Source organism: Salvelinus alpinus, chromosome 29 (genome assembly GCF_045679555.1).
Source record: "Salvelinus alpinus chromosome 29, SLU_Salpinus.1, whole genome shotgun sequence".
Classification (NCBI taxonomy): domain Eukaryota; kingdom Metazoa; phylum Chordata; class Actinopteri; order Salmoniformes; family Salmonidae; genus Salvelinus; species Salvelinus alpinus.
Genome location: NC_092114.1, coordinates 41,850,840 through 41,862,006, shown reverse-complemented (window position 1 = coordinate 41,862,006; position 11,167 = coordinate 41,850,840). Strand labels below are relative to the sequence as shown.

Here is an 11,167-nt window from a genome sequence, read left to right as displayed (position 1 = left end):
CAGTGTCGAGACCAAACGAGAAGACGAGACTAGGCGACACTAGAGAAGATAATGGTGCTGGGAGCCATTTAGTCGACCTCTCTCTCTTGTTCTCTCTCTCTCTCTCTTTCTGTTCTCTTGTCTATCCCTACTCAACTGCTCCTCCCCCTCTCTTTACCCCTCCTATTGTCTCACTGTCTCTCTCTCTCTCCACCACTACCTCTCGATCTCTCCATGTGAGATTGGGTATTTTTCCTCCCTGAGTGCTCTCAATGACTGGAGCGATTGTAGAGGGTATGGCTGTCCACCCATGTGTGTCCTCAAGCAGTTGCCATCTCGCAGCCTGCCTATTCAAAACAATATTCAACAGCAAGGTAATTTCATCAGCCTCTCACTCTAGGGTCCAGGGGTCACCAGTGATATTCTTCTTCTCTCTCTCTCTCTTTCTTTTTCTCTGGTTGAAAATCCGCCCTTTTGTAGCTGTGTTGCTGCGTGTCTGTGAGCTGTGGATGGAGAGGGTGATTGTTTGTTTATAGAGTAGGGAGTGGTGGAGGGGGGGCGGTGGTTGATGTGAGGAGGAGCATATTGGCTTGGCTTTTCATTGTCTATAGGCAATGACTGTCTCAAGAGGCTCCCTACTGCCAATAGAGGGCATTGCTTTTGGCCTGAGCTATGCTATATGGCTCTGGGCAAAGTAGTGTATTGTATGGAGAATTGGGAGTATACTGCACGTGACTAGAGTTGTACCATCATTACATACAGGTGGTAGATTTGTAGGTTGTCGGCTGTACATATGTCATATGTCATACAGACTCGTAGGTGGTTGACTGTGCATGCACTGTAGAATACTATGCAGAGAGTAGATATGTTGGTTGTCATGTAGGCATTATCTGGGTTGTACACTCTGAAGTACAAATTATGTCTGTGACGATACCAGTATTGCAACAAACAAAATCCATGTAGAAAATGAAAGCAAGAAGCAGACCAAACTCTTTGGTTCTTTAAAAACCTGGTGAATGTAAAATATTGTGTGCTGTAGCTTGGAAAACAAATAAATGTGACTCTGGATGATGTTAACCCTATAAGTAAGTTAGGCTGCGCACCGGCGCTGCTAAATCGTGGCCGCCGCTGAATAAAATGAAATATATATATATTACACTGAGTATACAAAACATTAGGAACACCTGCTCTTTTCATGACATAGACTGACCAGGTGAGTCCAGAGCTGTAGTCCAAACACGTTCTTTTTACCCCCTCAGCCCTTGCGCTAGCCACCTTCCTTTGGGGGAATCCCCATTGAAACTGGACGCAGTTTGATTGTCATCTTAAGTGGAGGTCCAATGCACTAACGTTGCCCCGAAACCGGAAGGATCTTGAGAAGGTCTGTATGGAGGAGTGGGCCAAAATCCCTGCTGCAGTGTGTGCAAACCTGGTCAAGAACTAAAGGAAACGGTAGAGAGATGCTACACATGGTCCCGTGTGGCTCAGTTGGTAGAGCATGGCGCTTGCAACGCCAGGGTTGTGGGTTCATTCCCCACGGGGGGACCAGGATGAATATGTATGAACTTTCCAATTTGTAAGTCGCTCTGGATAAGAGCGTCTGCTAAATGACTTAAATGTAAATGTAAAACTACAGGAAACGTATGATCTCTGTAATTGCAAACAAAGGTTTCTGTACCAAATATTAAGTTCTGCTTTTCTGATGTATCAAATACTTATGTCATGCAATAAAATGCAAATTAATTACTTAAAAATCATACAATGTGATTTTCTGGATTTTTGTTTTAGATTCCGTCTCTCACAGTTGAAGTGTATCTATGATAAAAATTACAGACCTCTACATGCTTTGTAAGTAGGAAAACCTGCAAAATCGGCAGTGTATCAAATACTTGTTCTCCCCACTGTATATACACACACATATATACATTGATTTTTGCCTTAGCAAATTGGCTTACTCTCGTAGTGAGGAGACTATAAAACGTAGCTAGATTCATAAACATATTTTGGGGAATTCTGAAATTTATTGGAATAAATGACCAAAATATAAAACTAGCTAGCCAGCTATGGGTAACTGTAGCTAGCTACCTGACAGGAGTGCTAGCCAAATATGTTAGCTTACTAGGTACATTAATAGCTTTAGGTTGGTTGTTCTTAAGCTCAACTTCAAGATCATCACTCTCCCTCGCTTGGGCAAAAGACATTTAATGTACATTCGGACGTGACGATGTAAAACATAATTCAATGGCTGAGGGTTTAGGACCAAGGGCTGCCTACTTTGAGTAGACAGGTGAAAGCTATGAGTCACTCATTCCTTTCATTTACAGTGTTAAATAACACTAATATGTGAGAACAATAATTTTTGTGAACAAATGTTTCATTTTGCCGTTATAAGGTTGGTGGAAACATGGAAAATCATTGTGTAAATCTGTTGCAGCTCAAATCGACCACAAAATCCACAATTCAATGCTCTCTCTATGGGCTGGCTGGCTACCTAGCTAGGTAGCAAACGTAGCTACACACAATAATACCAAACACAATATCAGCATGTTTTTAGTTTATTTTTATTTAACTAGGCAAGTCAGTTAAGAACAAATTCTAATTTAAAATGACAGCCTACCCCAGCCAAACCTTAACCCAGATGATGCTGGGCCAATTGTGCATCGCCCTATGGTAGGGTGACCAAACGTCCCCGTTTTCCGGGGACAGTCCCCGTTTTTAGTGGCCTGTCCCCGGCAGGAGCTGTCCCCGGAAATGTCCCCGTTTTTAACTGTGCGTTAAAAACAGACTGCAAAGTGAAATAATATTTTACGTGGCAAGAAAGACCGGGCATCAGAGTCTACCAGTTGACGTCTCAATCTTGTTGTGCTGGTTTTGTCCAGCAGAGGGGGCCGCTCGCTATAGCAGCTTTGTTCACTCGTCTACCTCATCTAACTACTTGCTCGCGCTAGTTTTAAAGAAAACTGCTGTGGAAAACTCGGCCAGAAGCTAGCAAGTGTCAAGTGAATCCATAACAGCACGTTTCTCGACATATACACTGACTTTGAGAAGAGTTTGCGTGACGATTAGCTTAGCAACTGCATGACGCAGCATGACAACGTGAACGCGATTGGTCGACAGTCTGCTGGGTGGGACGTTATACGTTCCTTCATTCATTGGATTCCTATTTCCTTTCTATAATATCTCTGGCAACGGCACCATGCAATGCGCCTTGGACTAAAGAGGCAGACAAATAGGAAAAATGTGCTAGACTCTCTGTTAAATTACACATTTCTTGAGGTAATATCGTAAAAATATTATCAATGGCTCATTCGAGAAAAGACATCCTCCCGAGTTATGGCATCGGCCAGTATTGAAATCTGACATGTATGATAGACGCTTTCGTGATTTAAAAGTAGTATTCCTATTAACTTCCAGTGTAGTGAGAGTGACTTTATCATTGTGCTACGTTTAAACTGTCCGTATTTCTGCCTGCTTGAATGCCAATAACTCAAGTACACATGAAAACATTAAAATCACTTGGGATTAATCACTCAGAGATGCACAAAAACAATTTAACGTTCAAAATGGGTGAACATTTCCTTTAATTCTACTTCAATCAGTGTAGATGAAGAGGAGGGGACAGGTTAAAGAAGGATTTTAGACATGGGTTACGTCCACGGTCCAAACACTTAAGACACACCCTATCCTCTCAACTCTCAAATTAAGTGGACACTTCTGATGACATGTCATGACGTCTGACGAGTAAACACTTGCAGGGCAAGGGGAGAAGGAGGAAAGAATTATTTTTAAATGGACCACCCTTGGCCGGGCCACCCTTGACTCATTCATCCCGCGATGATTGTGTTTTCAGCCACCGGTAGCTTGTGGGTGCTTTATATGCGCTACAGTCAGTGAGTGCATGTCTACTTATATTAAATATATAATTATTAATGTACACCTACTGTTATTAATAAATTAATTAGCTGAAGAAGGAAACTGTTTTATTTCTACAATTTCCAAAAGATAACCAAACAAAAACATAATATACAATAGTAGCACAATTTCTAACTTATTTGCATTTGTTTTTACTTACACTTGTATGTTGACTTCTCCATTGATGTTGTTTTTAAGGTTTTGTGGACTTTTCTTAGAGGATGTACAATCGTTGCAAATTGAATTATGCGGAGTTTCAGGCCCCGGAGTGAAAGTAATTGTACACTTGCAAAGCCAACTAACAACGAGGGTTCAGGGGCTTACGTTGCAAACCTCCCTTGTTTGGCTAATCATTTGGACCGCCCTGCAAGATGGCGACGGGGATTCCTCCAAGGTCATAAGGTGAGGGTAAGTGGACGCGAGTGTGTCCTTTAAGTGTTTGGACTGCACCCATGGATTGTGTATGTGTGCCATTCAGAGGGTGAATGTGCAAGGAAACATATTTAAGTGCCTTTGAACGGGGTATGGTAGTATGTGCCAGGCACACCGGTTTGAGTGTGTCAAAAACTACAAAGCTGCTGGGATTTTCACGCTCAACAGTTTCCCGTGTGTTCAAGAATGGTCCACCACCCAATGGACATCCAGCCAACTTGGCACAACTATGGGAAGCGTTGGAGTCAACATGGGCCAACATCCCTGTGGAATGCTTTCAACACCTTGTGGAGTCCATGCCCCGACGAATTGAGGCTGTTCTGAGAGAAAAGGGTGAAACTCAATATTAGGAAGGTGTTCCTAATGATTTGTTTTCTCAGTGTAGATTAATACGTCAGGAAGACCCTGTTTGCCTCTCCCTGTAGGAAGACCCCAGGAAGACCCTTGCGCTGGTGTAGATTGTGCATATGGTATCTGTCATATCTGACAGTAGCTGTGAAGGCTGTTCACTGAACAGTTGTAAGGTGTCATTCGGTAGATTATCATGCAGCCATGTGTTTCAATATTCCAGCAAGTTAAAGGGTAGGGAACATAAACGTAACCACATGTAAGATATGGATTTGCATTTGTATACACAAGTAGAGGCTGCTGAGGGATGGACTGGTCATAATAATGTCTGGAACGGAGCAAATGGAATGGCATCATTTGATACCATTCCACTTATACCATTCCACTTACGCTCCAGGCATTACCCTGAGCCCATCCTCCCCAATTAAGGTGCCACCAACCTCCTGTGGTATACGCATCAAAAGTAACAAGGCAAAGTTACACCTCACTTTTCTATTTTTCGAGTTATTACATAAAACTGACCAGAATTCTGAAGAATGCAAAAGTCATATCTGAAAATGTTTTTTGAGGGATGTGATGTAATATGGGGGACCCAGCAAGACAGCCTATTCGCTATAATGTAAACTCCAATAGAAATAACTTCAGGTGTATAATTTCAAATTAAACCAAATCGTTTGCACTACTGGTTTCAATTCCATTTTCAGCCAACTTACAAGCAAATACTTTAGGAATGTAATGTCACAAATCAGCTTGCAAGGTTGCTAGCCAACTAGCCTGCCAACGTTAGGCCTACATACAGCTACTTTAAATTAAATGTTTCTGAAATACATAACACTATCTAACCAGTTATCAAATAATGTTACTAGTGTATGCAGTTATCTTATCCAGCAAGCCAGCCAGCTAAAGTTAGTTATTTTAGCCTGCTAGCTAGCCTTGCCAGCTACCTAGCCTACCTAGCCAAGCACTACGGTCGACATAGCTAAGTAGTAAGCCAGAGAACAACTAGTCTAGCACAGGCAGGAACCCACAGAACACAACAACAAAAATTGCCTGCAGATGTAAAGTATGAGAGCGGAGACTTACCGATTGACGGCTGAGTTAGCTACCAAAGAAAAGCCAAAGGGAGGCCTTCAGAGGGAGAGGCCGTTTCACAGGCCAAGGGAGAGTCAGCTAATCCAGCAGCGATTTAGTGAGGTAAATCCACATAGAATTTGCCCTGTTTTTTCTCCATCCCTGCTGACACTCGCAATGTACTGGTAGTTTGGTAGGAAATAGAGGTTGCAGGCGTCACACACTCGGCACAGCACCTGGTTTCAGTCAGATTCTCATTCCTGAATCGTGCCTTCCCACTTGTTATTGTACTAAGCCATTGAAGTCCTCCGAGGTGAAATGAGCACCGCATACATTAGACGTGTCCTCGGTTCCCTTACTCCAATACGCTCGCTTCAACCAGACAAACCGGTCCCACTTCAAAGCTCGCTTCTCGTTTTTTGGGGGTCACAAATGAGTCGTAACCCCGTCCTTGTGGGTATTACTGCAATAGCTACGAACAACAGAAAACTACTACAACACTTGCTCGCTCGTCTGCCACTACCAAACGCATAGGAGAAGAGAATATGCAGTTTTTTTGCATGGATTTATATGGTTTCTTCTTCGTGAATGCACATAGTAGCTCACCAGTGCCAACACTTGGTTTGGAATGTAATTACATGCTAGCATGTTTAGTAGCTAACTTTAGCCAGCTGGGACTAGCTATGTAGCACCGGTTCTCCATATGACATTGAGAAATAGTGCATTGTGGGTAGTTGTGAAGATATCTGGAAATAAGTTAATAAATAGCTATGTTTGTAGTTATAGGTAATGAGATCATGACTACAACTAAGTCACTAAGTCTTTGACCACACAGATGTTACTTTGGTGAGTAAAAACTCATGCTTCCTACCCTTTAAAGTTTCGTCTCCTTAACCTGTAAAAGTCTAAGCCTTTGGGAATTGTTTTAAGATGGTCATACCATGGATCATTAAGCAGTTTTTGTTTTAGGACCCCTGTATGTATCCCTCAAAAATACTGAATTTGGCATTTACTACTATCAGATAGAGACGCATTGAATAACACATTCATGAATGGCAAACAAAGACAGTCAAACAATAAATCATAAGGAATAAGGTTTTGAAGTGTATGTCCTATATCTAGGAGATATAAGAAAGCTCCGGAAATATTGACGTTTTTTGGACATATGTTTAACCCCTTTTGTGGCACAAAACTACCTCCATTCAGACAAATCCTGTGAAACTTGTGAGGGGTCTCTCAAAAAACACCATTGTGTTCGTGAGAGTCTAATCTTTCCATAGAGTGGTCAAACAGATATCTCTAGCTTAAACTGATGTATTTGATGGGTATTTTTCTATCATGTTCATTTCTTCTTAAATTCGGTGGCATTTCAGCTGCCACATGTTTTAGTGTTATCACACATTTATGACATTTAGGTTATCAGACATAAAGTATTGGGACACAAGCCCAGAGTCTGTGTGAGTGGATGTTAGGGACAGGATGACATATATGATGTTTATCAGTCATTTATTAAGTCTACTGTATAAAATATAGCGATACTTAGGCCTATGTCTGTGTGGGTGGACTTGTGAATTCATGTTTTATCAGTCATTTATTACATGATGTATATACTGTAGTATGTAGGTTATCAGGTGTTTGTGTGTGTGTGTGTGTGTGGTACAGGGGTGCAGCCGACGGATTCTGGTCTGACTGTGTCTTTATTGGATGATGAAACCCATCCAGGGAGTTCATGATGGCTGCGTCCCAAAATGGCACCCTATTCCCTATGTAGTGCACTACTTTTGACCAGAGCCCTGTGGGATTCCTTATCGGCCCTGGTCAAAAGTAGTGCACTAAATAGGGAATAGGGTGCATTTGGGACTTCGGCCCTGGTATAAACCTAATGCATTATATAAACCAATCGCTCTTTCCTCCCAGTTCATCTTCCTACACCACAGGTAATCCCATTAGTTCTCTCCTGACATGGCCTTTTACCACAGATTTAATCCGGTGGATTTTAATCGGGACGGAATCACATTGCAGTGTTTGTGTCTTCTGTGTGTGTGTGTCTGGATGTATTTGTCATGTGCAGTGTCACACTCACTCCTCTCTGTTTATATGTTGTTGTCTTGGGCGAGTGTGTCTGGTTTATTTGATTTGTGTGTGTGGGTGTGTGGAGTTTGTCCCTGTCATGGATAAACTGATAAACGTGTCTAACAGCATGTATTTATGTGTATGACGGATGTACTGGAGGAGTGGTGTGTGTGTGTGTGTGTGTGTGTGTGTGTGTGTGTGTGTGTGTGTGTGTGTGTGTGTGTGTGTGTGTGTGTGTGTGTGTGTGTGTGTGTGTGTGTGTGTGTGTGTGTGTGTGTGTGTGTGTGTGTGTGTGTGCGTTTGTCTTCACTGTCTAGTCTACGGTCCCAGTGCATCCTGGCATCCTGTACATTTTGATGTATAATTGAATTGTTTTTACCGAGTGTAAAACAAGTGAGATTTTCCCATTTCCATGAGTGTAGCCAAGCTAAGTAGCTGGCTAGCTAGCTCGCATTTGTATGCAAGTCGATGAGAGCAGGATGGCATTTCGTAATTATAATTACAATATTTTTGCTGGTAACATAGCGGATTACAGTTAACGTTTTTTTTGTAATCCCTTACATGCAACCCCTCCTTAATCCGTTACTTCCCAACCCTGTGTATATATAGTGTATATATATTATGAAGTAGGTCATTGAGGAAAATCGTTTTTAATGCATTTTTGAGAAAGAGAGAGAGTCTAATTTTCAACTGCCTTTTTCAGTTCTTGATTCACTTTTTTTGCAGGAACCATCTAAGGTTAGCTTGGGTTGATGGAAGGAAGGAGGACAGCACAAAGGGAATGGGTAGGTATCTATCCCATAGTTTGCTGACTAAGAAATGCATAGCCTATGTTTTGCTGTCTACAAAATGTTGCTCTCTCCGTCTGCCTGCCAGATTGCTGAGGGGCAACATAGACTAGCCTGGCTAGTAGATTGACTAACTTAGTGAAGGTCTTCTGTAGTATGTAGATTCATGAGCTAAATCCTTAATCATGATTTGTCTCTGTCTTTACAGTTCCTGAAACATGTCAATGACCTAATGCATGGCCTTACTGCTGTCCATGGCCACCCACTCAGATACCAGTGATTTAATCAGCCAAATCCCAGGAAAGGAGGGAGCAGAACAACCCCTCCTCAAATCCAAAGTCATTGACAGTAAATTGTGTTATTTTGTGTTTTTTTCTCTCTGAGAGACTCTGATCTTCAATGTGTGTTAATTCCTACTAACCTGCTTGGTAAGAGCTAGGTCTGTACTAGCTAGGCTGGTAACCGAGCTGGTGGTAGGGACAGATCCATCTCATTAAATGAGGATCGCTCTGCCAGTGAAGATGAATGGTCTCATCAGGGAGAGATCGCTCATGCCTGAGCATGACATCCTGTTTCCACCCAGGTGAGCATCATCCCTAGCAGCCCTGTCACTATTACAACTGCTTGAGGAGTGTTACTGGTTTTACTGCTGCCTGTCTTTGTGTATCAGTTACCCCTACATTGAGGACTACAGTAAACCAACCCAGTAAATGAACAATCGCTGCCCTTCCTGGTGCGACCGCATCCTCATGTCTCACACTGCCCAAGACATCATCCACAGAGTCAGTGCACTGGCAATACTGCTATTCACACTTTTTTGACCCGTGGATTAATGTATGAATGAACTATGGAAGCTATGTAATACGGGCCTAGTAAACCAGTTGTGTGTTTCATTTCAGAGGGATGAGGGAGAGAGCAGTGTGGTGTACAACACACGGTTCCCAGTGACTACATGAGAGACCACAATGTAACATTTGTTTCTATAATGTAAAATGTCTTGTCTTGAAAATGGCCCTCGATCATCATGGCTGATGCTTGCGTTTAAGCAACAACAACAAAAAGTAGACTTCCTAAATATTCCAAAAGCTAGACGCAGCAATCATTTTCAATCTCTTCGTGTAACAGAGGTACCCGTAACTGAGGTATACCACCAGATCACCCTGTGCTCCAATAATTATAGGTTTTGAAAATGGTCTTGGAATAAATAAATTAGGCTTACCGTGCCCACAACCTGTTAGGGCCTACTTAAAGCTGTTCTATTAGCAGAGCTTTCCTTTCAGCACCATGGAGTGAATCCTTACCACCGTTACACCTGGCTATCAGTCTTGTCTGACAGCGAAACAGTTCATTCAGCCTCATTTACTGCCTTTTTAAAAACCATAGCTGATATGGCTGACTTAAACAAATGTGGTTACTACTGACTGGTGAGAATGATGAACTGTAGGCTGTGTGCACTGCGGAGGCCCGTCAGAGGCTTGACCACTTTGGACAATCAGACTGTTGAAAAAGAATCACCAGCCGTTCCTATCCAGTCTAATAAACAACATGAGAAGGCGCCGGTTCAAAACCACAAGTTTTAAGGCACGTCAGTAGCGGACAAGTACACACACCTGATACATCAGGCAAACACAATTTTTTTTGCCTGTATTGCATATTTTTCGGGCATTAATCCGTGTCACATAGTTTGCAAAGAATAAATAAATCAATAATTGAGTTAATAAAGCCGCATACAAACATGGTCTCTTTTTTACTTTCTTGAGTAAGGCAGCTCCAAAACGCAGGTGTTTCAGTCTAGCTCAGTGCTTTCTGTGGTGGTGGGGCAGTTAGCGGAAAATACGGAGCGTAGTGGTTGGTAATGTTCTCTAGCTGCGCCGTGATTGGCTCAGTGTTCCGTCACTATGGGGACACTAAGTCACTGCAAAATCTACCGTAGACTAAAGAAATTCAAGCCCTTTGGGTGCTGCCATAGAGTTACATTAGAAGGGCCCATCCATGGAGGCTCAAGGTCATTGGCCACAGATACATTGACGTCAAATCACGTCATAACTACAGTGGCTTTCAAATTCTTAGCTAGCGAGCTAGCAGTCATCATCATGAATCAAGTTTACTGGCAAATCCTTTTCAATCCTTGTCATGTGAAGAGAAATAATGAAGATAAATTATAGATAAAACGTATCGGTGCTCATCGGCCATTGGACATAAACATTACACAAGTTGTAAATTCAACAATAAGTGGTTCGGAAGGATTCAGTGGCTATCTGCAAGCTTTGCAAAGCAATCACTAGCCTGCTAATCAGTGGAGTGAATGTGTGGGTCCAAGTCTGGGTTGAAGGGTCTCTTTTCCAAGCTTAAAATTATAAACATTCACTCACAACACACCATGGGCCAGAAAAGGTTGAATACATTGGCCACGCTGTCAATCCAGCATGACTTCCGTAGTGAGGTTAAAAATAACTGGAAGTTATTTAAAAAAAATAAAAAATAACTGGTAACTCGGAACTGGGAAATCTCAGACTTCAATGAGTTCAAGACAACTGGGAACTCTGAAAAGAAACGAGCTCTGA

General features: G+C 42.2%; 1 long non-coding RNA gene across 1 annotated transcript; it reads left to right on the top strand.

Moving 5' to 3' along the window:
* The first annotated feature begins 70 nt into the window (after positions 1-70).
* LOC139559189 (uncharacterized) lies at positions 71-10,257 on the top strand. Its single transcript, XR_011671709.1, has 3 exons — positions 71-353; positions 8,542-8,600; positions 8,812-10,257. It is a non-coding gene; the product is annotated as an uncharacterized lncRNA (long non-coding RNA).
* The last annotated feature ends 910 nt before the right edge of the window (positions 10,258-11,167 follow it).